Source organism: Marmota marmota, unplaced genomic scaffold (assembly GCF_001458135.2).
Source record: "Marmota marmota marmota unplaced genomic scaffold, marMar, whole genome shotgun sequence".
In the NCBI taxonomy this organism is placed as follows: domain Eukaryota; kingdom Metazoa; phylum Chordata; class Mammalia; order Rodentia; family Sciuridae; genus Marmota; species Marmota marmota.
Genome location: NW_025999895.1, coordinates 2,394,441 through 2,422,244, shown reverse-complemented (window position 1 = coordinate 2,422,244; position 27,804 = coordinate 2,394,441). Strand labels below are relative to the sequence as shown.

Sequence of the window (27,804 nt, the reverse complement as noted above, 5' to 3'; positions counted from 1 at the left end):
ACAAAACTGCCCTGTGTGCAGTCAGAGTGGAACTGTGAGTCAGGGGACATGAACAGGGCAGTCTGGACAACCTCAGGGACCTTCAGGCTACGTCTGCACGGGTTCCTGATTGTGCTGACACCTGTTCCTGGTTTGGGGAAAACCCTGAGCCTCCTTTGTATCAGGACACACGGACGCTCACCCCACATGAGCCCTGACGGAGGGCGACAACCTTCAGAGGCACCCCCAAGTCCTGCAGTCTCTCGGGTCATAGTTTCATGATGTCCTATTCCTCCCTGCCGCACGCGGGGAGATGTGGCCCTCAGGACTGCTGCAGCCCCGAGGTAGCGTCCACTCCACACACCTGGCCCCTGCTGTCTGCTCGGCGAATACCTCCCTGCCGAACAGACCAGGCTCTGGTTCTGTGGCTCAAGGATCCCCTCGGCCTTGGGGCTGCACCCTCCACTGGGCCACAGTGGAGCCTGCACCCCTCTTGTCCTCAGTGGACACTTCTTGGCAGTTCAGCTCAAAAGACAGGGATTTGGCGCCTCCCTCTGCTGGGTCTTGTCCTCTGGGGCGCCCGGGGGCAGCCTGGCCATGCTGAGCCTGCACACCCTGCTGGCCAGCTGGAAGGGAGCTTTGCTCCTTCAGTGGCTTTCAGCTGAGCTGGGCAGATTCTGGAGACTCCACAGCGTGCCCGAGTCTTCCCACCCCTCCAGGAGCCCAGGAGCCCAGGCTCTTGGCCAGGACTGGAACCTGTGGCCTCTTGGGAGAGGAGTCATCTGCGTAGACCTTGATCCTAGGGAGAAGCCTTATCTGACAACTGTCCACAGCTTGGACACCACCTCAGGAGAGTCTCAAAGCTGATGATCTCAGAAGCCCAGAGATGGACACAAACGCTCTCCTGGCATCGACAGCCTAGCTTCTCTCCCGTCCTCCCAAGGGGCATGCGCACACGCACACACACACACACACACATGAGTGTGTGCAACTCAGGGGAGTTAGTGCCCACAGAGTCACCCAGAGCGGTGGGGACACATGATGAATAGATCTTGTCCCCTGCTATGTGCTCGGTGAGGCCCCTGGGGCTGGGCACCAGTTGCCATAGCGATGGCGACTCCCGAAGCGTCTCTGCTGGCTCAGCCCCTCGCCTCTTTCCTCCCTCCTCCCCACTCCTGCTCCCTGAATCCATTTTTCCAGAGAAGTCACCTGCAAATAAAGCCAGCTTATCGCAGGCTTTGCTTTCGGGAGAATCCAGCTAAGACGTAACTTGAATTTATCGACACTACAGGTCACTAAGGTGGACGGGGGATGATGGAGTTGAGCTGCTGGATGGGACCTTTGGTCCTGATGGAGGTGGGGGTTGGGGACACGGGTGGAGACACAGATGAATGGCAGAACTGAAGGTCTGGACTCAGGAGGTTGGTTTGATTCATTTTTTATTTTAAAAATCAATTTAATGCTGAAATACTTGTAGATTTGCATGCTATTACAAGAAATAACAAAGACTAAGCCTGCGTACCCTCCAAGAGCATCCCCCGAAGATGACTTGTAAAACTAGAGTCCAACATTATGACCCGGTGCTGATGTTGATTCCAGGCACTGACCTCATTACATCGCCCACTCCGCTTGTCCTGGCTTGTGTGTTTCTTTATACGGTGCTGTCACCTGAGTGGCCGTGTGAATCCCCCACAGTCAAGACCTTAACAGGCCCACCCCTGAGGATGGCTCCTGCCCTCCGGCCTCCCCTCCAGCCTCCTCCCACAATCTATTCTCCATTTCTGCAGTTTTCTCACTTCAAGAGTATTACATAAATGGAATCATATGCCATGGAACCCTTTGGGATTTGTGCCCCCCACACACTCAAAATTCCCTGGAGATTCAGGCAAGTTGTCGTGGGTCTCAATAGTTGGTTCTTTTTATTACAGAGTCGTGTTCCGTGTTGTGGACGGACCACAGTTTGTTTAAACCTTTGACCCTGGCAGTCGTTTGGCTGTCGATCTTATTGCAAACAAAGTTGCAGTGGACATTTGTGCAGACGTCTATTTTTGTCTTACTTTCTGTTTTGTTTTGATGGTACCAGGGACGGGACCTGGAGCTACTCTGAGCTACATCCTCAGCCCTTTTTATTTTTTATTTTGAGACAGAAACCCACTAACTTTGAGGCTGGCCTCAAAGTTGTAATCCTCCTTCCTTGGCCCCTTCGGTTGCTGGGATTGTAGGCGTGCACTATTGCGCATCACTGTATACAGGCTTTGGTGTTAAATGTCAAGAGTGCACACCTGTGGCGATGGTATGTTTAGTTTTATAAGAAACTGCTGAATTGTTTTCCAGAGGGGCTGAACCATTTTACATTCCCACGAGCCTGTATAAGGGCCCCCGTTTCTCTGCATCCTCGACAGCACTCAGTAACGTCACTCTTTTTCGTCTTGATGGGTGTTGGAGGCATCTGGGTGTGGTTGGATTGCATTTCCCAAGGGCTCCTGTTGGGTACCTTTCCATGTGCTTTCCAGCCATCTGTATGTTCCTTTTTTCTGAAATGTCACCTTGGAATTTGAAGTGAGTTTCTTGTAGATAGTATATAATTGGGTCATTTAAAAAAAAAAAAAAGAAAGAAAGAAAAGAAAAAAACCTAGACTCTGACAATCTCTGCTTTGTCATTTGGTGTGCTTAAAAGATCCACACTGAACGTAAATGGTCAGTATGTTAGGACTTAGGTCCACCATTCAAATATCTGTTTTCTATTTGTTTTCCCTGTTTATCTTTGCTCAGATTTCTGGGATCTACCTTATTATTGTCTATCAATTTCTTCATAATGATCTTGAGTGTGTTTATTCTCATTGCTTTCTTCCAGTTGCACCGGGTATCAGGATGTCCATGGTAACAAGCTACCGTCTGGACTGCACCCGGAGTGGACTGGGCCAGCCTTACTGCCATTTAGGTTCCTTGGCCTTTCTCACTTTCATTTTTTGTTTTGTAATTGTTGGGGTTTTGTGGTTGTTTTTAACAGATGGGGTTTTATTGCATTGCCCAGGCTGGCCTTGAACTCCTGGGTAAGCAACCCTCCTGCCTCAGCCTCCAGAGGAGCCGGGACTATAGGCCACACAGCACCAGCTTTTGTATTTCTTTCAATACTCTCAGCCTGGCTCTTCTCACCCTGGAACGCCGACCACATGAGTGTTGGGTCTTTTGTGACCCTTTCAACGGCCCCCCGAGGCTCTGCTCAGATTGGGCAAATTCTCTCTCTGTTCTCAAATTCCAACTTCTGTCATCTGTATTCTAAAACTGTGTTTGTTAATTTCTGTTATCAGATCTTTCGGTTCTAAAAATGCCCTCCAATTTAAATAACTATTTGTTAGCTGAGATGTTCATTTTTCTCACTTGTTTCTAGACAACCTGTAGTTGCCTGCTGAAGCATGCTGATGCTGCTCTAAAGTCCTGGCCAGTTCATTCCCATACCTGATTCACCCCAGTGTGGGCGCGGCTGGTGCTTGTCTTTCTCATTCAAGGGTGGCTTTCCTGGTTCCTGGGAGGACAGGTGAGTTTCATACTGTATCGGGACACTGGATCTGTTGCATCAGGGAGACTCTGGTCCCTTCCCTCTTCGCCCTTTGAGGGTTGCATGTTGGTCCTGTCGCCACTGTCACTGTACTTCCCATGACAAGCTGATTTGGTGCTTGTTTGGTGTTTGGTTTATCTGGTGCTGTCTGCAGAAGCTGTCCCTGGCGAGGCCAGAAGGTGCCTGTGGGTGGGTGCACGGTGTCTCCTGCCTGCAGAGACAAAAAGACAAGGAGTCTCCAGCTGCCCTTGACCTCTGGCAGCTTTCAGTGGGGGAGGGGAGGCTCAGTCTGGGGGGCCAGGAGAGACCCCTCCTGGCCACTCTCTGTCAGTGGGTTGGGAGAGCTCGGTCCCCTCGCCGGGCTGCCAGCTAGCCAGGTGTGGTGGGTGGGACTCCCACTCAGCCCGAGGCAGGACAAGCCTACCTGTCTTGCTTTCTTTTGCTCTGTTAGGGGTCAGGAGACTCTGGGCCTTGGCAGAGGTCGTGAGACACTCTGCCACACCCTCATTCCCCCCTGAACTGCCCACTGTCCCTGGCCCCTCAGAGTCCTCTGGTCTTTGCAGGATTTCCGGAGTTTGTGGCTGGGCTCTGCAAGTCAGAGGAGTGGGGGCTACGCTTCTCCCCTGGACTGCAAGCCAGGTGGGCCTAAGTGTAGAAACCTGAGGGAAGGACCCGGTGGGGGCAGGTGAGGAGGCTGCCGGGAGGGACCCTGAGGCCAGCTGGGACTTGGTGGTCATCCACAGCCCTGCCACCAGTACTCGTGGCCCATGCCCTGAGCTGGTGGGGAGGGACTCCTCCTTCCATGTGATGGACAGAAGGAAGGGACCTGGGCATGGTACTGCCTGGGCAGGGGACAAGAAGACCTCCTAGTGTCTGACAGTGGATACTGACGAGGAATGAGAGGTGAGGGGCACCGGAGGCAGGGAGGCCTGAGAACACGGGGGAGCCAAGTGACAGAGTGAGTCCTGACCCCTGATGCCCCCACCCTGTGCCCTTGCAGACCTCTCCCTGGCTCAGCCTCGCCAGGAGCCTTGAGCCGGCACCACCCACCTGCCCGGCTGAGGCAAGACTCGCCAACCCCAGAGCCTTCTGCAGTTCAAGTCTTAAGAGCAGAGTCTCATAAGCAGGAGGGAAAAAGCAATTTCCCATCCAACACGTCAAAAGCTGCTCATCTAAAGCGCCCCAAAGAGACATCAGTAGGGAAGAAACCTGTGTGGAGGCTCCGGATGCTGTCGGGAGGGGAGCGCTGGCCCTGCCCTCTCGTCAGTCCCCTGGCATAACAGCCTCCACTGTACGGGGAAGGGGGCGTGGAAGTGAGGAGTGGTGGCCAGGCATCAGGGCCGCAGGGTCTCACAGGATGGGCATCAGGAGATGGAGACAATGTCATAGCAGGGACCTCAAGCCCTTTCCAAGGTCAGTCTTGGCTGCCTGGTCACTCACAGCCCACCTGCCACCCTGTGCTCCACACCTCACCCCCCCACCTTGGGTCTTCCTGCTGGAACGTGACCTGAAATATGCCCTTCTCCCCATCTTGCCTATGAGTGGTGTGTGTGTGTGAGTGTGTGTGTGTGTGTGTGTGTGTGTGCATGGTCCATGTGTCCATGTGTCTGCAGCACTTGTGGACATTGTGATATCATGTTTAATTTCCTCTGAATGGGGAAGCTTGTGTGGGCTGGGGATGTAGCTCAGCCACAGAGCAAATGCTTAGCACCTGTGAGGCCCTGGGTTCAACACCCAGCACCATTACAAAAAGAAAAAAAAATTACAATAAACTTCACAAGAAACAGATAAATAACTCAATGTTAAAAAAAAAAAAAAGCAAAAAATCTAAACAAGTAATTCATAGAAAAGGAGATTCAGAGTCGATTGTACCTAAAACCTATGTAGGAACCGGGATGTGGCTCAGTGGTAGAGGGTTGCCTGGCCTAGCCTGTGCAAGCTCTGGGTTCAACCTGGCAACTCCCCAGGGGTACAATGTAACCCCAATAAAGCAACATGGTATAAGGGGAAAACAATGAGCACACTGGTCCTAGGGGTGAAACATGAAACAGTGTTTAGCCTCATTGATGGGAAAATGCAAATTAGGACCAGGGAGTGACCCTGCGCTGAGCCTTCAGGTTGCTGGCGATCAACAGCAGTCTTAGGCTGCAAGGAAGCCAGATGTGGGCTCAGGCGCCTCCCCACCTGTGCAACTGCCGGTTGCAGCCACTCTCTGGGAAGGACAGCTGGTGAGTTCTACTAAGAAAATGATACCGTGAGCTCTAACCCAGTGGTCCCACTTTCAGGGACCTCCTCTATGAAACTAAAAACTGAAATGCATAAGAATAGATACAAAAGAATGTTGACTCAGCATTGCTTATGGAGGGCAAAACCAAAGCAAGACTAAAAGAAATGGGAAGCAATCAAGATGTGCACCTTTAGAGGAATGATCTGTCAATCGCATTTTCACGGCGTGGCGACGTTGAGAAAGAATGAGTTAGATCTGTGTCGATCCACAAGGAAGGGGACGCCCATCGGATATTTGGTAAAGAGGGGAGAAGAACAGATGGAAGTGGTTGGCATGAGCCCCCTTTAAAATATGATTGAGTGATAATAATCCCCCCGCCTCCCTCAGGCTCTGCAGCACGGACGTGCGAAATGTGTGGCCAAGTCCCAAACTGGCCGCGGAGCTCACTCAGCGGAGAGAAGGCCCCGCGGGAGGGGACGAACTTTCCCTTACTTATCGTGTCACTTGTTTCTCTTGCCGTTAACTTTGAAGGTCAGCTTAATATTATTATTATTGTGTAATTACTTTAAAAAGCCTGATCTGATGAGTTTGGACACACGTGCACCTGTCAAGCTCCCCACTTTCAGCTCCTCCCTGCCTCCCCGCCCAGGCGTGTCCCCAGGTGACCACTGCTGTCTTCTGTCACCGCAAATTGCTCACCACGTCCTCTGTCCTGGTCTCGACTCATCCCTGCCGCTGGCTGCCATGGGGGCTTCCCTTTGTAACACGAGGAGAGTGGCGTCCAGTCGTGGGACGCTGCGGTTTGTTGGCCCGGCCTCCTGGTGACACGGCTGTGCTTGGTTTGGGGCCATCACAAACCACGCGGCTGTGAACGCTGTTAGAGGGGTCGTGTTGGGACTTGAGCTTTCACTTAAGATACCGATGGGAAAATGCAAATTAGGACCAGGGAGTGACCCTGAGCTGAGCCTTCAGGTCAGCGGGACGGCTGGGTTACAGGAGAGAGCCAGTGTCCAACTTCCCCAAAGCATGTGCGTTCCCACCAGCAGTGTGAGAAGTCCAGATCCCCCCCCCTCTTCATCAAGCCCTTGATAGCCTCAGACGTACCTCGGACATTCTGACAGTGTGCAGTGGTATCTGACTATGATTTTAATTTGCATTTTTCTAGTGACTGATGATATTTATAATCTTTCCATGGGCTCATTTGCCAGATGCATCTTTGGTGAAGTGCGTTCGAATCTTACGTCCAGTTATTTGGGGGCAAACAGGGGGGTTGTTTGCTTTCTTGTTGAGTTTTTTTTTTTAATTCACTTTTTTGGTTGTACCTAATACCTTTATTTTAATATTTATTTTTATGTGGTGCTGAGGATCGAACCCAGGGCCATGCATGTGCTAGGTGAGCCTCTACCGCTGAGCCACAACCCCAGCCCTCTTATTGAGGGTTGGTTTTTTTTTTTTGGTAGGTCTGGGGATTGAACCCAGGGTCTTGTACGTGGGAGACAAACACTCTACCAACTGAGCTAAAACCTCAGCCCCCTCTTGTTGAGTTTTGAGACTTCTTTATACTCTTCACACAAAGCCTTTATTGGATATGCGATTTACAAACATTATTTCCTAGTTTTCGCCTTTCCATTCTCTAAATGCTCTTTCAGGGAGCAAGAGTTTTCTTTTTTTCTTTGGAAGGTCAGAACAGCTTGTTGAGCTGCATATACTTCACACGCCACACAGTTCAACCATTCAAGTGTGCCGCTCACTCAAAGATTCAGTCTATTCACAGATATGTGCACACATCGTGAGAGTCAGTGTTTCTTCCTTTATCACCTGCAAAGTAACCCCCCCAGCGGCTGTACCCCATTTCCTTGCACCCCATCTGAAGCCCTGGGCAACCACTAATGAAGCTTTGAATTTGGGTAACTCCAATCTATGAAGGGATTTTTTTTTTCCTCTGTACTATTAAGTTTAATCACAATTAACCTGCTAACCTCATTTATTAGCTCTAGCAAGGGTTTCTGGGTTTTGTTTTGTTTGCTTTTGGTGCTGAGGGTGGAGCGCCAGGAAGCCTGCAGGCAGAGGTCTGTGCGCCCCTGTTGCGCTCCTTCCTGAGCTGTGCTCAGCCCCAGCTGGGTGTTTTGGGTCATGAGCGTCAAAGGCGGCTCAGAGGTCAAAGGCGGCTTCCCTGTCCCCTCTCTAGTCTGGCTGCCTTTCTGTTCCTTGCTTCAGGAGCCAGAACCTCCAGCGTGGGACGCGGCAGGACTGGCCAGGGCAGACACAGCAGCTCCTGGTCACGCCTGACGGCTCTCGCCTTCCGGGTCACTGTGCCGTCACTGCGTCACTGCGGGACTTTCACAGACGCCCCACGCCAGGTGAGGAGGCCCCCTCCTGTCCTAGTTTGCTGGAGGTTTTCTTTTGTTTGCAATTTTTTGTTTGTTTATTTTTTTAAGTCGGGAATGTTTTTTTTTTTTTTAAGATGGACACAATATCTTTATTTACTTTATTTATTATTTTTTTAGGTGGTGCTGAGGATCAAACCCAGTACCTCACAAGTGTGAGGCAAACGCTCTCTCTACCACGGAGCCACAACCCCAGCCCCAGGAATGGATTTTGCCAAATGCTTTTGTTTTTAGTTTTTTGCATCTATTTTGAGATAATCACCTGTTTTTTCCCCCTCTGTTAGGAATTGCATTGATTGCTTTCCAAATGTTAAGCCAACCTTTGTTCCTGAGATGGACTCCATCTGGTCAAGCTGAATTGTCCTCTTAATATATCATTGAATTTGATTTGCTAAAACTGAGACCCTATGTTCATGAGGGTTTGGGTCTGTAGTTGTCTTTCCCTAGAATGTCTTGCCTGATTTTTTGTAGCAGGTGACACCGGCGGAATCCATGTTCCGATTCTGGATTCTGGATCAATACTGAAGGTCGAGCCAACAGGATCTGTTGATGGATGGATGTGGAGGCGGGTGGCGGGGACGGGGGTCAGAGCCTGTTCCAGCCCTGTGGAGTCGGCTGCCTTTGTTGCTCGCTGGGTGCAGTGAGCTGGAGTCGAGAGAGTGTTTTGGTTAGGGGCTTGCACTTAGGGGTCAATGGCATAAAGACACAATTCAGGGCTTTGAACTGGGGGCAGTCGCCACTTGCGCCTTTATCTTAATCTACACTGAGGCATTATTGGCCTTCTGCCATGATGATTGAGTACTGGATCCAGTTCTGTTCCTGCCCCTTCTGAAGGACGCTGTACATAACACCCTGCACGCACGCAGCTGAGCGGGACATGCTGACCGGCTCTGGTGTCTCCTTGGTTCTCAGTCTTCCTGTAGTTTTGCTGGCTTCCTCCAGTATGTTCTTGGGTTGTTCCAGCTTGGCGCGGACAGGCAAGATCCCTGAAAGGTGGGGACGGTTGATTTGGGGCTGGGTTGAGAGAGACCTGGGAAGCTGGTAAGGCATCCTCCTTCCCCGGCTTCCTCCATGCTTCCGCAGGCACCAGGGTCCCCCTCCTGCGGATCAGGAGCTGTGGGTGGTTTGGCGTTTGAGGAGCACGACTGGTTGCTCCAGGTGCTGGGGCAGAGTGTTTCCAGAGGAGACTGGCACAGGTGGGTTGGGCTGAGAGGGCGAGACCTGCCTTCAGTGTGGGTGGGCGCAGTCCTGTCCACTGAGCCCAGACAGAGCGAAAGGTGGTGGCGGTGAGTTCTCACTCTCTTCCAGAGCAGGGACACCCTCTCCGCCTGCCCATGGGCCTTAGCACTGCACCTCTGCTCTAGACTCCGGGACTCTCCCGTGTCCCAGGCTCCCGGCTTGCAGCCAGGACCGGGAGTTACACTGTGGGCTTCCCTGGTCTTGGGCCTTTGGACCCGGGCTGAGCAGTGGGACTGACCCTGCACTAGATCTCCTAGTACTAGCCCCGCCGCCTCCCTGCTTCTGGAAGTACTGTAGTCCCCTCATCCCTGGTTATTTTTAGGCCCTGTCCCTGCAGGCAAGATCCCAGGAGTCCCAGCAGGCAGGTGTCTGCAGCTGCCACCTTGAGGGGTCCTTCCAGGCCAGCTGAGGTGGGGACCAGGTATGTGCAATGATGTAGCTGGTGCTGTCCCCCGACCTCGGTCCCCCGCAGCAGCACAAGGAGGAGGGTACTGGGTGGGTGCGGGGCCAGGCCTTCAGGCATGGGCAGAGATCTCGTGCTCAGCAGAAGACACACGCACCAGCCTGCGGGTCCCCGGAGAGCATTGCCCCTGTGCAGCCCTGGTGCAGCCTCAGCGCTGTCCCACGGAGCCTGCGGACCTCAGGGCGGCTGATCCTCCCTGCCTTGGGAGCCACCCGCCAACGGGAGGGCCTCCTCCTTCTCCCGTCCTACGTCTGCTTGGTTCCGGGAAGTCGGGGAGTGTGACCTCCCAGCCCTTAGTTTGAGTCCTGGAGGGGAGGTGACAGTGAGAGAGGACAGAGGACCCTCTGCAAGGCGGACCTGGCGATCTTACTGCACAGGGCTGCAGGTGGAGCAGGGAGACGGGGTAAGAGGGACGATAGGGACATGCACAGCCTCGAGGTGGAGCTGGCAGGGCTGTGGGCACTCGGTAGAGGCTGGCAACCCCCTCTCCTCCTCCCTCCGCATTGTCATTGCTGCCACCATCATTGTCACGGTCACGGTCCTCATCGCCATCACTGTAGGCAGGACCGCGTCCCATTCCTGCGTCTTCCTGCCACTGTCAACTCAGCATTGTCCGGGGCTTGTAGCTCCCACTCCCATGTCCCCGGGTCTTGGAAACACAAACCCACCCCTCCCAACCCAACCCCGAGTCCCCTCCCTCCTCCCCCAGCCCCCCAAAGCCCCTTGGATGCCCACCCAGAGGCGGCACACTCGGGGGCACCAGTCTCTGTGCTTGCTCGGGACCCAGGGTGGGGGGCACGTTTCTGAGGTCTGTTGGTCCAATGTTGAGGTTGATCTTCGTGAGGCTGGTCACTGGGTTGTGGGCAGTGACACCCTGGAGAGACCACGGGTAACAAAACGGGTGTAGCAAGGGTCCTGAGAGGGCACTCTTGCAGGAGGCCCCCTTTGGCCTTGGAGGAAAACCACTGGTAACTCTCAGGGAGACCCAATCAGAAGCCCAAGGAGGGACCACAGGAGGCCAGAAGTGGGCGGCGGCCAGGGCAGGAGCAAAACAGGCAGCAGCAGCAGGGCAGCCTGGCGAGGACCGGAGAGACCGGAGCCGCGCTTTCTCTTGCCCTGGTCCCGGGCAGCCCTGTTCAGGGATGGAAGGAGGCTTCAGGCCCATGGCATCTTCTGAGTTTTGTACAAGTGAGTTGTGACTTATCGTAAAATAGAATTTAAATTAAAATGGAAGGAAGGAACCATCCTCAGAAAATTATGCTAACAAGGCCAGGCCAAGGGGCACAAGGGACACAGCGCCATGGAGTTCGCTGCTCAGAGGAGCCAAATGGGGTCTCAGTGTGACCCAGGCCCCCGCTCCCGCTCACACACTGTGTACCCCTCCAAGACCCTGTGGAGACTTAGTCCCCGGTGCAGCAGTACTGAGAGGTGTGGGCTTCGGGGGGTGACAGAGCCATGAGGCTTCAGCCCTCGTGAGTGAGATTAGCCCCTCAAGAAAGGGCTCCAGGTGAAGGTCGCGTTCCTTGGCCCTCCCACCCTCCACCACATGAGGACGCAGCAAGGAGGCTCCATCCTGGAAGCAGGAAGCAGCTCTGGCCGGACATCAGTGCCAGCGACCTGTCTTAGACTTCCTGGTCTCCAGAACTGTAAGAAATAAACTTCTGTTCATTCTGATTCACTTAGCCTCAGGCATTTTGTTATAGCAGAACAAACAAATCCTCAAAAGACCTCTGAAAGCAGGGTCTCAAAGAGATGTTTCTATGCCCACATTCTTAGCAGGGCTTTTCACAATAGCTAAAAGGTGAGAGCAGCCCAAGGCCCATTGACAGGTGAGTAGATGGTCAAGATACGGCCCCTCCGTACAACGGGATATGATTCAGCCCGACACCTGCCATGGCCAGCAGGCACAAAGGACAAGAGTGAGTTTTCCCTCATCTGTGGAGTCTCTTGAGCAGACAGGAAGTGGAATGGGCGGCCAGGGGCTGGGGAGGAGGAAGGAGGGGCTGCTGGTTCATGGGGGTTCCAGTTTTGGAAGATGAAGAGAGCTCTGGAGATGGACGGCGGCGACCTTCGCACATGGGCATGTAAGGTCACCAACTGTGCACTTAAACATGATCAAGATGGTAACTTACCATGTCTGTCTTACCACCGGGAAATAAATTGAAAAAAATTGATTTCAAGATGGAGCCAGGTCTGGTGGCACACACCTGTGATCCCCATGACTCAGGAGGCCAAGGCAGAGGAGGGCAAGTTTAAGACTAGCCTCAGCAAGTTCACGAGACCCTGTCTCAAAATAAAAGTGAGAAAGGGCTGGGGAGGGAGCTCAGGGCAGCGGTGGAGCACCCTGGGTTCCATCCCTGCTACCAAACAAAAGAAGCCACTTCACAGCACAGCAGGAAGGGGCACGTGCAGAAAGGGGGTCAGAAAGTGAAACGTGGAATGACCTAAGGCCCAGGGTCCCCACCCCAGACACCGCCCTGGAGCACTGAGAACAGGAGTCCAAGGGCACCCGGCCACACCAAATGCGGAGAGAATCCCGTGCCATCCGTGCGATTGGCAACCGCGGTCCCACTGTCAGAAGGAATGATGCCTGACACCGGCTACCACGGGTGGGACTGACACAGGGTGAAAGAGAGCCTGTCCCAAGGCTGCGTCTCACGTGGTTCTGCTCACACAAATCATATCCAGAACAAGTAAATCCAGGGAGACGGGGCGGTTGCTGAGGTCTGGGGAGGGACCGAGGATGGCTCTGAGTGGCATGGGGTCTCCTTCTGGGTGTTGGAACATTCTAGAACTGGAGAGAGGCGGCTTCCAACACCAGGGAGGGGTGACTAAGAACAGCGTCTCCTTCACTTTCAAATGATGAATCGTTACTTGAATTTACTTCACTGAAAAGGGGGAGTTGAGTGTATTTTAATTTGTTCAAGGGGCACAGGCATTTCTTTATCTGCCACTTGACACTGTCACTTGACCACATTTCTTACTGAATTATTGAATTCTGAAAAATTGATTTGTGGGCTGGGGCTATAGCTCAGTGGGTAGAGGGCTTGCCTTGTATGTACAAGGCCCTGGGTTCGATCCCCAGCACCAAAAAAAAAAAAAATGATTTGTCATCTTTTTTTTTTTTTTTTCCAATCTCCTTTGTAATGAATTGCACATCGTTTCTTAATTTCCAATATTTTCTGAGTTTGGCTATGAAGATTTAAAAATGATAACTGTAACCAAATCCAGTTGTTTTTTATGGCATCTGGTTTGGAAATAAAATTTACAATCATTAAAAACTTTCTCTGCACTCTCGTAGCACCCGTCAGCTTTACCTGGGATTTATCCCGTGTCAGGTATGAGGTTCAGGTTCAACTTCACCTTTATTCTGGACGGATCCTGGGTTGCCCTACCACCATTCAATCTCCATTTTTGCTGGGTGTGGTGGTGTGCACCGGTAATCCCAGATACTCAGGAGGCTGAGACAGGAGGATTGCAAGCTAGAGGCCAGCCCAGGCAACTTAACAGGACTCTGTCTTAAAAAAAAAAAAAGCTTGGGGGGAGCAGTGTAGAGCACTTGCCTAGCGTGTGCAAGACCGGGCCCCTCAGAGATGAGCTCCTGGGGTCAGACTCCGAGACTCAGCATCAGGGCCGTGGGTGCTTATTGTGGTGCCTTCTCAGAGCCTCTGTTGGGACTAGGGGGAGTGAAGGCAGAGGCTAAGCTGGGCTGCCCCGTGTTGAGCTCTAGAGTTGGGACACTCTGAAGAGGACCCTGAATTGAGGCAGGCCCAGTCCCCAGGCCTGGGCTGCCCCAAGGGAGCAGTGCTGGGTGGCAGCTATGGGACAGTGCTGGGGGGCAGCTATGGGACCAAGTGCCCAGGTCCTGGAGGGCTCTGAGCAGCACACAGTGTCCACTGCTGCCCACCACCAACCCCGGCACCCAGGGCCACCCACCCCATCAGCCCTCTAGCCGCTGACATCCACTTGCGTTATGTGCCCCATGGGGAAGGAGGCCTCCGCTGCAGCTGGCCCTGGGCTGGCTCCTCAGGCTGCCTCAACACGTTCCACACATGGTGGCCGACTCTCCCAGTTCTGGGGCCAGAGGTCTGACATGGGGGGGTCGGCAGAGGTCCAGGGGAGGGTCCTTCACATGGCCTTCTGTGGCCGCAGTCTCTTCTGTCTCTGATGAGACTTGTCACTGGATTTAGGATCCACTGGGGTAACCCAGGGTGACCTCAGTTCAGATCTTTAACTTTAGTCACATCGACAAAGACCTTATCTCCCCAAAAAAACCAGGTTCACAGGCTTCTGGGGCCAGGCCTTGGACCTCTCTTTGGGCCACCATTCGACCCACTCTGGTCTGTCCCTGGGGAGGCCAATGAGAGGCAGGTCTGTGGACACCCCAGCTCCGACTCTGTGGCTGCTCTGGGGCTGGAGGTGACATGGCCTTCGTCCCCCATTCTCCCACGTGTGGCCATGGAGCGAGGGTGGAGGTGGGTGCCCCGTCCACTCCTGTCCCTGGCCCCGTGTGTCCCACCTACTGGGGACACGGCCTGGAATGGCGCTGGTTCCAGTGTGCTCTGCTTTGCCAGGATGATGTCACCTCCTTGGGTCATCTCAGCTGCGTCTTCCAGAGCCAGCAGATCCCATGGTCAGGGTCCACTCCCACTCCTTTGGCATAAATGGGTCCCTTGGTCTGAAGTGGGAATCGGGCTTCCCGTCCCCAGGTTGCTGGGCAGTGCTGAAGACAGCTGGCCCCTGCCTCCGGTTGTGCAGCTGCGCGGGAGGGGCCTGCACACCTGACTCGGTGGCTCTGAGGTGACCCAGCTCATGACTGGCTGTCCTTGTTGCCTCGGTTGCCACTGGTTGGTCAGCTCTCCAGCCAGGCCCAGGGCAGCCCCGAGCGTGGGCAGACAATGTGCCCTTCCCAGGGGTCCGCCTGTGACTCCCGAGGGGCTTGCCATCAGCCCAGCCTGGCTCTCTTTTCCTGCACAGCATCCAGGGTCCCAGGGCCGCAAGGCAGAGCCGCCCTGCCGCAGAGCCCCCTCCCACCCTGGGTCTCTCGGGGCCTTTCACGCATCCAGTGCCGAACAACCTGAGCCTCAGACAGAGGAGTCCTCCCAGGTGCAGAAGAGGGGCCAGACCCTGGCTAGCGCCCTGCGTGCCTTGGCCATCTGGACCCTGAGACCTGGTGGGGTCTCCCTCCCCGGCAGGCCCGTGCCTCATCAAGGCTCCCCAAGGCTGGCCGCTTCCTGCCCACCCGGTCAACGCGACAGCAGATAGCATTGGTGTAGTGGTCTCACGTGACGCTGTCTGGGAGGTGGGCCTTCGGGATGTGTCATGACGGGCGCAGGCCACGGTCCTGCCTCGGGAACGCTGCGCGGGATGGAGGAGAATGCCCTGCTGGGCCAGGGTCCCTCCCTGTCACTCTGCACCAGCCAAGCAGCGCCTCTGGAGGGCAGCAGACCGGGGGTGACTCCGTGGCCCTCTCCTGTCGTCCTCCAGACTGTGCCTGTGTTTTGAAGAGTGAGAGTAGCCAACGAATGGGCAGGTGAGCAAGCCACCACCCTGAGCCCTGTAGGCCCTGATCACTGATGTCCCCAGATGACACCCTCCCCTGTGCACCGTCTTAGAGGAGGGATGGCACCTTCGGAGCCAGATGCTGCCATAACAATGCGCCTTCCAGTCAGTGGCTTGAAACGTCACGGGCCGGGAGCCAGAAGTCCAAAAAGGCTCTTGCTGGGCTAAAATCAACTTAGCATCAGCTGCGCTGGGCTCCTTTGGAGGCTCCAGGGGCCTCCGCTCGGAGGGCCCTGTGCTCCCGGCCCCGGCCCCTCCTCCATCCTCAGAGCTGGTGGGATCAGGCGGAGCCCCTGTGGCATCACTCCAACTGCCACAGCTTCCTGCCCTCCTGCCTCCCTCTGTCACCTATGACGACCCTTGTGATGACTCGCCCCCACTCAGACTCCGCGGGATAACAGCCCTCCTCCCCTGGCCTGGAGGACAGGACAGAGTCCAGGGACGCAGTGTGGACTTCTCTGGTGTTGTCACCCTGGCACCAGGTCTGAACCCCTTGGAGATGATAGTAAGGGGTGGCCTGGAGGTGACTAGGTCACCTTCTCCCATGTGAGATCACGTGCGGGGGTGCCATCTACGGACCGGGAAACAGGCCCTGGGGTCTGCTGGCTCTGGTGTAAGGGACTTCCGGGTGCCAGGTTGAGTGACACGGGTCCGTTGATAGGAGCTGCCAGCTGACAGTGTTTTGTTACAGCAGCTTGCACAGCCTGACACCTGCCCACCAACAGGGCCATGTCCTCGTTGAGAAAGCTCTTGCTTCATGGACTAATGAGCGGCCGTGGGGTGCAGTCTATGCTGTTATACAGTCAGGGACACTGTACCTTTTCTCCAGTATGTGGCACATGGCCAGAATTACTTCAGGGAAGGGCCAAGGGAATTCTGATCATTGCACTGTTCATGGGGTTGTGGGCCCTTCCATATGGGGACCTGGCCTGCAGGATTTGGGGTCTGGTGTAGGTCTGACAGCTGGGGAGGGGGCCTGCCTGATCTTTTATGACATGGCTTGATGGTCCCTTGGGCCACTGTTCCATTAATCATCCTCAGCTCTCTCTAAGGGTCAGTACCCAGCATCAGACACCAACCTGTCCTTGCTGATCACCATGGAAACCATGCCCACACTCTCGAGGTGACACATGCTTGGTCCTGGGGTTCTAGCACCTCTGTGGGGACCAGGGACCCAGTATTTCCTTTGTCAGTCTGGGCTGCAGAGGAACTGACCAACAGGCCCCCCTCACCACAGGGGTAAATCCACCAGCCTGGGGTGCGCTCAGCGTGGAGGGCTCGCCCGGCGCGCACAAGGCCAGGTCCCTCCCCAGCACCGCAGAACAAAACGAAGCAAACCAACCAGGCAAACTTTTGCCAATGGGAAAATACAGCTCATTGGGGCTTTTAATTTTGTCTGATTATCCTTAAGATTGAGGATTTGTCAGACGTTCACTGAACAACTTTTATTTCTTCTTTGTAAACTATTTGTGTTCTTTGAATGATCTTCTTCTTTTTAATAAACTTTGGAGGCTAGAGGAGTCTTAGACTTGCAGAGAAGCTGTGTGGCTGCACGGAGAGCTCCAGGTGCCCATGGCCAGTGTCCCCTACATTGACACGGGTGTGGACATTTCTCACAGTGAGTGAACCAGCATTGACACCCGGAACTCTGTGCTTGAAGCAGATTTTCCCGTTCTCCCTAACGTCCTCTTCCTGCCCAGGATCCCACATGACAATTGGTCCCCATGTCTCCTTGGGCTCCTCTTGACCTTGACAGCTTCTCAGCCTTTCAATGACCCTGGAAGTTTTTTTGTTTTGTTTTTGTTTTATTTTTTTTTTGGGGGGGGGGGCTGATACCAGGGATTAAACTCAGGGGCACTCGACCACTGAACCACATCCCAGCCCTATTTTGTATTTTGTATTTTATGTAGAAAACAGGGTCTCACTAGTGGCTCAGTGCCTTGTTTTTGCTGAGGCTGGCTTTGAACTCGTGGTCCTCCTGCCTCAGCCTCCTGAGCCCCTGGGATTGCAGGCGTGGGCCACTGCTCCCAGAGATCCTGGAGACCCTAAGGAGCCTGGCTAGGGGTTCTGTAGAGGGTGCCCCTGTGAGTGACGGCTGACTGTGCTCTGAGGACAACCATGGGGGCAGAGCGTGCGTACCTGGCTGTGGACGGACTCGACCACCTGGCCGAGGGGGTTTGTCAGCCCAGTCACTCTGTGGCCTCTTTTCAGACTTCCTGTGCCTTTTTAGTTTCTCTCTAATTTGACCCCCATTTTCGCAGCACTGAGGTGCAACCAGGGCTTCGTCATGCTAGGCCAGCGCTGTACCCCCGAGCCACACCCCCAGCCCCAGGTGACTTGTCTCAGAAAATGAGCCTTTTAAATGGGCCACGCTGTGGCCTTCCTTGCTGTGCCTGGCCCTTGCCCTGGTGTTGGTGTTTGTCCCCTGTCTGGGAGTCCACAGGTCTGGGTCCTCAGCGCCTCCCCTGGCGTCACCCGCAGCCCAGCGGCTCCTCAGGGTGGGGAGCTCAGTGCTAAAACCGAGGACAACTAGTCCCCATTAGTGACTGGTCCCTTCCCACACTTCACTCCAGCAAACGCCTGGTAACGGAGCGCTCTTCCTAGAACCCAAACCCACCCCCTTTCTCTCCTGCTGGACTCCCAAGCCCTTCAGGATATAATCCACCCCATAGCAGGGCGAGACCCTTCCCCTCCTGCCCTGACAGCGCCGCCCCCTCCCCCTCCTGACACATCAAGGGCAGCTCTGCACCAGATAGCACAGCTGGGGAGTCCGGGCTGCAACGGGACAGAGAGCACCTTTACACCTTCGGTCTTTTTGCTCTGAAATTGCACCAGTTCCCATAAACTAGGAAGCTTAAAACTGCAGAACGGGGCCAGGCACATTGGCCCCGCCTACAAGCCCAGTGATTTGGGAGGCTGAGGCAGGAGGATTGCAAGCTTGAGGCCAGCCTCAGCAACTTAGAGAGATCCTGTCTCACAATAAAAAACAAATTGACGGGGCTGGGGCTGGGGCTCAGCGATAAAGCGCTTGTCTAGCACGTGCGAGGCCCTGGGTTCAATCCTCAGCACCACATATAATAAAGGTATTGTGTCGACTACAACTAAAAAATATTTTTTAAAAAAAAGAAGAAAATTTAAAATCAAATTGACTGCAGATGTTGCTTGGTGGCAGAGCACCGGGGTTCAGTCCCCAGTACCGCAAAACAAATAAACGAGTGACCATAGCAGGACGCAGGAGGGCACAATCCCGGGGCTCTGGGGGCCTGAAGTGCAGGTCCTCCTGTGGGTTTCCTGGGGCCCCCTGGGGGCTGGAGGCAAGAGCAAGCCTTGGCACCCCATGACTTCACTCCCAGACGTGAACCCCATCTCTGCCTCCCCCAGCATGGGTCCTCCCCACATGTCCCTGTGTCCGCTCCCATCCTGCGAGGACACCAGGTTTAGGGTCCACCCTGGAGATCCAGCTGGCCTCGTCTCAGGGTCCTTCAATAGCCACACCTGCAAAGACCCCGTTTCCTCCTTTCTGAGGTTTGCTGGGCGTGAACTTTGGGGCTGCTATTCAGGAATTCTGGGGGCTGATCGTGCTGCTGGAGAGACGGAGGCCGGAGTCTGCGTCAGTTCTCAGGACGGAGCGAGCTGGGTCATGCTGTGAGGCCCTGCTGCTTTTTGGGGGGATGGGTGTCCCCACTGCAGACACCAAGGGGGGTGCAGGGCCAGGAGCCCGGCGCCTGGGATCACACCTGAGGGAGGAGGAGCAGGCAGGACCGGCAGAGGACTCTGTCCACCCAGTGGGTTCTGCAGGAGGGTGACTCCTCAGGGTGTCTGAGTTGGGGGACCAGCACTGGGTTCTTACTCCCCAGCCTCCAGGGTCCCAGGATGCCTGCTGCCCTGGGAAGGCTGTGTCCTTCCTGAGGCCTCTCTTCTGTGGAGTTGAGCCCCCAGGGCAGCAGCAGAAGCAGCCAGATCTGGGGTGTCAAACCTTGGGGCCAGTGCCCTGGGCCACGTGTGGTCTGTGCACCTGATCCACCACCCTGCTGGTGGCCACGCCCCTGCCGCATGACCTGGACCAGGACCCAGCCGGAGGCCTGGTTCTCGGCAGATCCGTGTTCTTATGGGAAGGTTAGGACTCTCCATCCGACTCCCCATGGACCTGTGGCCGCAGAAACAGCCCAGCCACGCTGCCCGGGACTCCCATGGACACAGGGATCTCACTCCCAGTGGGGCCAGGCTGAGGTGGTCATGCTCAGGGGCCCTGCCCTTGCTCTTAGAAAAGGCCTGAGGGCGGAGCTTCTGTCCCCCAGGACCCAGCCCTGGTGGTCCGAGAGCCCACCCTGCCCTGGGAGAGCTCCATGCTAACCTCATGTGGGTGAGGCCTCCCGGGGACCCCAGTCCCCCAACCCTCGCAACAGCCTGAGCCACTCTATCCTGGTTTTTTCCAGTTTGTTTCTTTGAGACAGGGCCTCCCTATGCTGCCCATCAAACCTACCTCTTGCCTGGCCTCCTAGGGGGCAGGACCACAGGTGTGGGCCACCACACAGGCCACTCTGCCCACTTCACCATGCGGAGCTCGGGAGGGCAGTGCCTGCGGCTTCTGGATTCTGGTGGCAAAGGGTCCTCCCCTGAAGAAGGTCTGAGGGAGCTGGCTGGGGCCCCTCTGGGGACTGCTGGCCTCAGAGCATCCTCAGCCTGGGTCTAACTTCCCAAAGACACCAGAGTCTCTGGGATCACAGCCCTGCTGAGAGACGGGCCACAGGGCTGGCCAGCCCCACCCCTTTTGGGAAGGGGTATAAAAATAGATGGGCTGACCTCGGAGGGCCGACCCAGCCTCCCCAGCACCCTCCCCCAGCAGCCCTCCCCCAGGTCCCTCCTGCCTGGCCTGGCCTCCAGAGTGTAAGAGGCCCAGGGACAGAACCAGAGGGGCCCCACCCCTGCCAGCCCTGCTCTGGGCCCCTGGTGACCACAGAAGTTGCCAGGCACATGACACTGGTGAGGAGCAGAAGGTTCTGGAGACTGTCCAGGCTGGGGCAGGGGTAGAGGTGGCCACAGAGCAGGTGGACAAGTTCTGTGGTGAGGGAGGAAGGCGATTTTGTAGAATCAACAACGGTTCAGGGGCGAGACCTTCAGACCCAGGGGAAACGGCGAGGCGCGCGGCCAGCAAGGAGGTTCGAGGCCGAGAGCTGGCCCGGAGCAGGACTCGCCTGGGAAGGACGATGACAGCCTCGGGTTAGCGCAGACCCAGGCCCGCTCTGTGTCTGCTCCTCATTGTGCCCAACCCTGGGATGTCAGGACGTCCGCCTCGTCTTACAGGGAGGTGATCAAGGCTCAGAGAAGCGAGGTGACCTGTGGAAGTCGTCCAGTTAGGGAGAGCCGAGGTGAAGGAAAGCCCGGTTTCTGGTGCGACACTACTTCCCGTGGCCTCCCTGTGTGGAGGGGAGCCCAGCCATCGTGAGCTCCCTGGTCTGACCACTCCTGGGCCAGAGCCCACCACCAGGGGCACTTGGGATCTCCGGGGCGCCCTGGAGTCTGGAGGCAGCAGGGCACCTCAGTGGCCTTCCCTGTCCGGGCTGGGCAGCATGGATGATGGAGAGAGGGCCAGCTCTGGCTCCTGGTTCATGGTCACACCCCGTCATCTGTGCGGTTGAGGCCCAGGGAGGGCCTTGCTGACGCATCATGTGGGTGCTGGGGCAGGGGCAGGTACCAGGCTTCACGTCTCTGTCCAAGGGTGTCCCTGACTGGAGCCGGACCTTGGTGGAGTTCCCTCCAAAGACCAGACTGGGCCTCCGCCTCTGGTCTCCATGCACTGTCTAGGGGGCCTGTTCCTGACCCCTGGTCCGCCCCACCTGACTTCTGGAACCCCCTCCCCTGCCCTGAAGCCCCTTCCCTGCTCCCTCCAGGCTGTCCTCCCTGTAGGACAGGGGCCTCACCAAGTCCCTGGGTGGTCAGTTGGCCTCTGGGCTCTCAGGCCTTTCTCGCTGGGCCCACTCCTGCCTCGGATGTCCTCCGTGGCCAGGAATAACCCAGTGACTCAGGCGCGCTGGCTGCCGTGACCCCGTTCTGGGGCCTTTCCCTCACAAGGCGACGTGTGCCTCCGGCCAGTGGGAGGGACGTGCGAGCACAGAGATCCCTTCCCCTCACTTGTGCATCCTGCGCTCGTTTACTGGGCCAGCTCCTTTCCCAAGGCACGTGTGTGTGCATGTGAGTGTGTGCACATGGGCCTGCTTGGGTGGGTGGTCGGGAGAGGCCACAGGGGCAAGTGACGTTGGAGGAGGGCTGGAGGGGCTGAGGGCCAGGCAGAGCACTACTGAGGGGCAGAGCTGAGGGCAGCGGAGGCAGAGAGGGGCCGGAGGCAGGGCTGGGTGGCTGAGGAAGGCTGTGGTGGGAACAGGGGTGGCCAGGGCCAGAGAAGGAGGAGACCAGGGGCTGGGGCAGATGGGCAGGGCTGCTGCCCCGGGAGGGCTCTGGCTTTTTCTCTGGATGCAGTTGGCGGGGGGGGCAGGTCAGGACAGACAGGAGCCTGCTGGGGCCCAGAGCAAGAGCCAGGCCAGGCCCTAACACCAGCACCCTGACAGACTCCCACCTGGGCCAGCCTGGTGGTCCTGGAGGGTCCTGGGCAGTCCTGCCAAGTGTGTGGCTGGGCAACCTGGCCAGGGCACCAGAGTGACCTCTCTCCTGGGGAATGAAGGAGGGGTGCCAAACCTGACCAGTGGGGTAATTACCGCTGGTCTCCTGCTCTTGCCTGGGGAGCCTGCCCAGCACACCCACCTAGCCGGCCCCGCCTCGCCACCCCACTGGCCCTGCAGCATTCCGTCCCCAGGGCGGAGCTGACCCCTGGCCGCCTGCTGCCTCGGCCTGTGAGTCACAGGGCCCACCTTGGGCAGGGCAGTGCTGGCCAGGGGCTCCACCAGGACGTCAGCATCGCCCCACAGTGTGGACAGATTCTGCTCCTGGCTGCTTCCTGTGCGAGTGAGAGGCTCCCTCACCGAGGCGAGACTGTCACCCAGGCGAGACCGCGGGCGCACCCTGGCATTTCCTCCTCGTCTTTTTAATCCATTCACATATTTTTAAACAATGAAATCAGGATGTACCTACTAATTAATAACCTCAGGAATATTTCCCATGACACTTAAGATATTTAACACCCTTATTGAGCTATAATTAGTATACCATAAATTCTCTCATTGAAAGTATGAAATCGGGAGGCTTTTAGCAAATTCCCATTGTGCCATGTCACCGTAGTCCAGCTCCGGGACACTTTCGTGGCCCCCAAGAAACCCTGCCCATCAGCCATCACCGCCCACTGCCCTCCCTCCCCCGCCCCAGGAGGCCACTCATCTATTCTCTGTCTCTATGGATTTCCTGTCTCTGATGTTTCGTGTCAGTGCATGACACAAAGGTCTTGGGGACCTCAGTATTGGTGAAGCCCTGTGTTGATTGGGTGTCAGCGCCTGTGGGTGGGCCCTGCTTCCCGGCTGGGCACTCGGGTGGTTTGGGGCACGGCTCTGCCTCGGGTGACCTAAAGGTGGGATTATAAGAGTGGGATGGGATGGCATCTCGCCCCTGGCTTTTGTGCATAGGACCCTGCCCACATGGTCACTGGATCCTCGCCAGGGAACAGGGCCCTCCTACTCTGCTCACAAGTGTGCCCCATGCCCTCGGCAGAGACTCCACAAGTGTTGGATCAGGACTCTCTTCACCGTCACTGGGACCCAGGACACATCTGTCACTGCTCTTCCAGGTCTCCACAAATGCTGCTGGGCTGTCCCTCCTGGAGGGAGACTGTCATCCTGATGATGGAGGTGATTACTGGAAAGAGCTGCCCAGGGTGGGTCACAAAAGTGGGTCACTCAGCGTGAAGGGAGAATTTACCGTCCCACCAAGCCCAAGCCCAGGCCCTAGACCAGCACAGGCTGCAGAGTAAAAGGGCCATGCTTCCACCGCTCATGACCTGATGTCAAAGGAAATTCCCAAACTAGTCACAGCCATGGTCAACCACTAACCCCCAAGGGGCGTCTCAAAATGCCAGCTCACCCAGCACTCAGTGTGGACAGGGAAGTGTCTTGAGGTCTGCGCCAGTGTCCCCTGTGCACGGGGACCCACAGGCCCAGTCTGGCCACTGAGGTCCACCCATGGTCCCTAGGAAGTCCTTTCCCTCAAAATGTTACCAACACTTTGGCATGACACTTGCCCAGTCGTTGCTGAGGTGTGCGCTGTGTGTGGAGTGCCTGCTGCGGGCCGCGGGCATCACACACCTGCAATGTGGGCACGCGGGCAAGCCGACACCCTCTGGCAGCTGTGTCTCTCCTGTAGGAGGCATGACACTGCTCCCAGGGGTCTCCCATTCTCCTTGGAGTGGACAACCTGAGGGCTATCCCCACAGAGGGCTCTTCGTGGCATGACCTTGGGTGCTAGGGAGAGGTGAACAGGGGAGGTACATTGTCCAGACCTTGGGGGGTCGGCCTGTTCCAGAAGGGGGTCCCTTTTGAAGTCTGGAGTCACACCTGCCTGAAATGGCAGTAGCACCTTCTATCTGACGGTGACGAGACCTCTCTGAATTCCGTGACCCTGTGGGGGAATTCACATTTTACCACAGAGAACTGCGACAGAGTGAGCCTGGTGTGAGAGGCGGTGGGCTCAACCTCCAGCCAGCACCTGGGCACGGACCTCTGGGCTCCAGCAGAATCCTATGCGGGGTCCGTGCTGGGCGCCTTGGTAGAGGCCACAGGCTGGGGCAGGACCTCCTGTGGCCGACTCTGCCAGCCCTGGCTGGGCAGCAGGGAAGGGCTAGGGGTTCGGACCCACCTGGCGAGGCTGGCCTCCTCAGCTCCAGCCTGCCCAGACCTCCCTTGCCTCTGTCCACTGCTGGCTGGGTGCGTGTTTCAAGGGCCCACCATGCTGGGTGCAAGGCCACGAGCCTGGCCCCTGCGCTCCCTCCTCGCCGTCTCGGCTCCGGAGCAGTAGAGCAGCCAAGCCCAGGAACAGGTCGGGCTGCCCCTGCAGCCTGTCCCGAGCACGCTGCCCGTGCAGCCCTCGCCGACCTCTGCACACCTTCCCTGGCACTGCGCCAGGCCTTTTCATGTGCTGGCAGTGCCAGGACCTCTCCCTGGAGGGGGGCAGTGGCTTCTTGGCCCTGTGCCCAGCCTAGGCCTCACCCAGAGCAGGCGCTGCTCCCTGATCCAGGAGCCGCCTCCTTTTACAGAGATGAAGTCCCTGCTGCTCACTTGTCACCCTGGGAGTTAGGTAACCCAGAGGGCAGCAGGGCCCAGGTCCCAAGCAGCGTGGGTGCAGCCCAGCTCTGCCCGTCCCCGCTGTGAAAACTGCATCCGTTCCCGACTGCTCTGCACCTCAGTTTCCCTCTAAGGAAGCCCCCGTCTCCCCCAGAAGTCGCCCCTTTCCAGCCTCCTGGGGCCTTTGCACAACAGCCAGGGTTGGAGCTGGGCTGGGAGGCGGGCCTCCTTTGCCTTCTCTCCTGTGCCCAGACTGCACAGTGCCCAAGCGGGGAGGAGCCGGGCTGGCCCTGGCTGTGCTCCTGGCGCCCTGCTGCAAAACGGGTCTGTGAGGGTCCCAGGGTGGGCGGGTGTGGGGTAGGAGGCTCCCAGCACCCGCCCAGGGCAACACCCCGTCAGCCTGGTTCCTGTGCCCTGGAGGGAAGGGGCGTGAGCGGGACGTCTCCACTGGCAACCAGACTGTCGCCGAGCAACCTGTGCCCAGGACCGCTGTGCCCCAGGGAGCCCTGAGGGGGTACCGTGCAGCTCTGCACAGCCCCTCCCGGTGGGGGCGCAAGTGGCAAAGGGCAAGAGCATGGCACCACCAGTTCCAGAGCCAGCTCATGTGTCCCCTTGCTGGAGCCGCCAGGGGAGGGCTGAGCGGCCAGTTGCAGCCACCGTGGGAGAACAGCCAGCCCTGGGAGGAGGCCAGCAGCACTGGGACCCTCACAAGTCCCTTCCCTTCTGGAAAGCAGGGGTGGCAAGGCCTGCCTGGGCAGGGAGAGAGGTGTGCCCAGCTGCAGGAGGACCCTCTGAGCGCCGCCCAGGCTCTGGCTGGGTGCAGTGGACAGCAGCACCCCTGAGTGGCAGGTTGTGTGGGCTGTGGGAGCCACGATGTCTGCTATGACTTCAACACTGGGCCTGTCCCTCTGGGTCCCTGAGACAGCAGCTGGGACCTGCCTTACTGCGGCCTCTGGGGCTGATCCCCCAGACTCTGCCTGGGAGCTGTTGGTGTCAGCGTTGGCGTGGGCTGCCCGACGGGTCCCTTTATTTTAAGGAGACATCAATCCCTTTTACAGTGGGGGGCTTCAGGGAGTAAACTCAGGGCCCTTAACCACTGAGCCACATCCTCAGCCCTTTTTAATTATTTTATTAGAGACAGGGTCTCGCTGAATGGCTTAGGGCCTCAGTAAGTTGCTGGGGCTGGGTTTGAACTCACAACCCTCCTGCCTCAGCCTCCCGAGTCGCTGGGATCACAGCATGTGTCACCGCGCCTGGCTGGTCAACCCCTTGGGACTGGCCCGATTTAGCGTCTGCTCACATCTCTTGAGTTCCAGGACCGTTAACTGCACAAGTACCAAGCCCAGGAGAGTGACCTGTGGATGTGGAGAAGGAGCCTGTCGGGAGTCTGGATGAGGGGGATTTGGGTGGCTGAGGATAGCTCTCTGGTGACCTGGGCTGGCTTGGGTTCCAGGTCATCTCCGTGTGGAGGACAGTTTCAATCCTTACAGGTCTTCCCAGCTGCTGTCCCTTCCCAGGGTCTGCCCAGGAAAGGGACTGAGGTGCCAGGAGGGGCACACGCAGTTGGACCCTCCCGGTGGTGTCCTGGAGTCCCTCCTGCACTGCTGCCTTGGCCGCGAGATGCCCTTCTCTGCACCTGCGTATCTGCAGACTCGAGACCCCTCCCCCCCATAGCTTCTTGATGCTGACAGTGACCTGGTAAAGGGCCCACCCACGGAGCCCCTGGCTGGCTCCAGAGCACTCAACGGGGCTTTACCACTTCCCAGCAAGGTGACCTTGAGCAGGTTCCTCAGCCTTCCTGGGCCTCACTTCCTCATTCTGTAAAATGGGGACATGCGCAAGGTTTCATGGGCATTGTGCTGAGCTGCTTCCCCTCCCTCCCCCAGCCCCTGGGTCCAGGTCGTGCTCCCCGGGTCTGGCCTAAATCTCCCTCGCCTCTCCCCACCCAGGGCTCCTCTTCTGCCTGCCCCTCCTGCACTCCCTCTCCCCTTCATCTCGGCCCCTCCCCTTCCACTATCAGTTTCGGTTCTGTGCTGCAGAACTTGGGGGCAGCTGGCGCCCCGGCTCGCCCCCCAGCCTGCCGGCACTCCTCAGGGTTGCCCTCCTGCAGCCCAGGGGCCGGCCGGGCCGCAGCGCCCACATCACGGGGAGTTTATCCACCGCTCCTTGCCTAACGCAAATTTCATCCTCGTTCTCTCTGAATCAATTTACTTTTATTGCCTCAGCTGCTCAAAAGCAATTTTTCAAGAACAAAAAGGTCAGCACGTCCAAGACTAATCAATTCTCAGAGAGCTCCTGCCACCACCAGGGGAGCCGGGGACCGCCGCCCCCACCCTTCCCGCCAGCCCCCTCCCAGCAGCCCCATCACTTTTATTGCTCCATGATGCCTGTCATTAGCGGTGTGTGTGAGACGCCCCACGGTGTTCCTACAACAGAAAACCTGGCAACTTGAGGCGGGGGCTGGGCGCATTTATGGCCACTCGCTGGCTCCGGACAGTAACCGCTGAGCTGATGGATGGCCCGGAACGGGAGGCAGGACAGGAAGCACCCAGCCGCTTGTTCAAAGCTGCACAGCAAAGGGACACTGTGCAGGAGCTGGGCCAGCCTGCCTGGCTCAGATCTAGCCCTGTCCTCTTCAGGGCCCATGCCATAGCCTTGGGCAATTGGCCAGCTCTGACCCCTGCCAGGAATCTCCCTGGTCCCTCCCACTGGGGGACCGAATCTGAGCATCTCCCATCCCTGCTGCCCACCGAGATGCCCGCCCCTCCAGTGCCGCACAGCCATTACCTGGAGGGGAGAGCCGAGGCCCCGAATCACAGAAGCAGGAGGGGCGGGCGCAGGTTTGTGACAGGGGCGTGGCCAGCTGGGAGCTGCACCTGCAGCTTCTGTCCAGAGAGCAAGGAAACTGAGGGGAGCTGACCGCTGGCAGGAGGGCTGCCTGGGGCCCGACCTCTGCTCTTTGCACTTTTTCTCTCTTTAAAGAGGATGTAGGGGCCTGGGGCTGGGGCTCAGTGGCAGAGCACTCACCTCACACAGGCAAGGCCCTGGGTTCCATCCTCAGCACCACATAAAAATAAAGGAATAAATAAAGATGGTGTCTACCTACAACTGAGAGAGAGAGAGAGAGAGAGAGGGAGGGAGAGAGAGAGGAAAGAGAGAGGGAGGGA

General features: G+C 56.9%; 4 long non-coding RNA genes across 4 annotated transcripts; 3 read left to right on the top strand and 1 right to left on the bottom strand.

Annotated features, from left to right (window-relative positions):
* The first annotated feature begins 2,016 nt into the window (after positions 1–2,016).
* On the top strand, positions 2,017–5,221 carry LOC125614155. Its single transcript, XR_007344800.1, has 4 exons — positions 2,017–2,272; positions 3,371–3,517; positions 4,102–4,441; positions 4,539–5,221. It is a non-coding gene; the product is annotated as an uncharacterized LOC125614155 (long non-coding RNA).
* A 26-nt stretch (positions 5,222–5,247) lies between these two features.
* On the top strand, positions 5,248–7,091 carry LOC107157880. The gene is made up of 3 exons (XR_001505555.2): positions 5,248–6,062; positions 6,153–6,296; positions 6,415–7,091. It is a non-coding gene; the product is annotated as an uncharacterized LOC107157880 (long non-coding RNA).
* A 687-nt stretch (positions 7,092–7,778) lies between these two features.
* On the top strand, positions 7,779–8,549 carry LOC125614154. The gene is made up of 2 exons (XR_007344799.1): positions 7,779–8,125; positions 8,273–8,549. It is a non-coding gene; the product is annotated as an uncharacterized LOC125614154 (long non-coding RNA).
* Positions 8,550–20,476: 11,927 nt separating this feature from the next.
* LOC125614649 lies at positions 20,477–22,679 on the bottom strand. Its single transcript, XR_007345223.1, has 2 exons — positions 21,338–22,679; positions 20,477–20,753 (listed from the first exon to the last, which is right to left on the bottom strand). It is a non-coding gene; the product is annotated as an uncharacterized LOC125614649 (long non-coding RNA).
* Between the last annotated feature and the right edge of the window lie 5,125 nt (positions 22,680–27,804).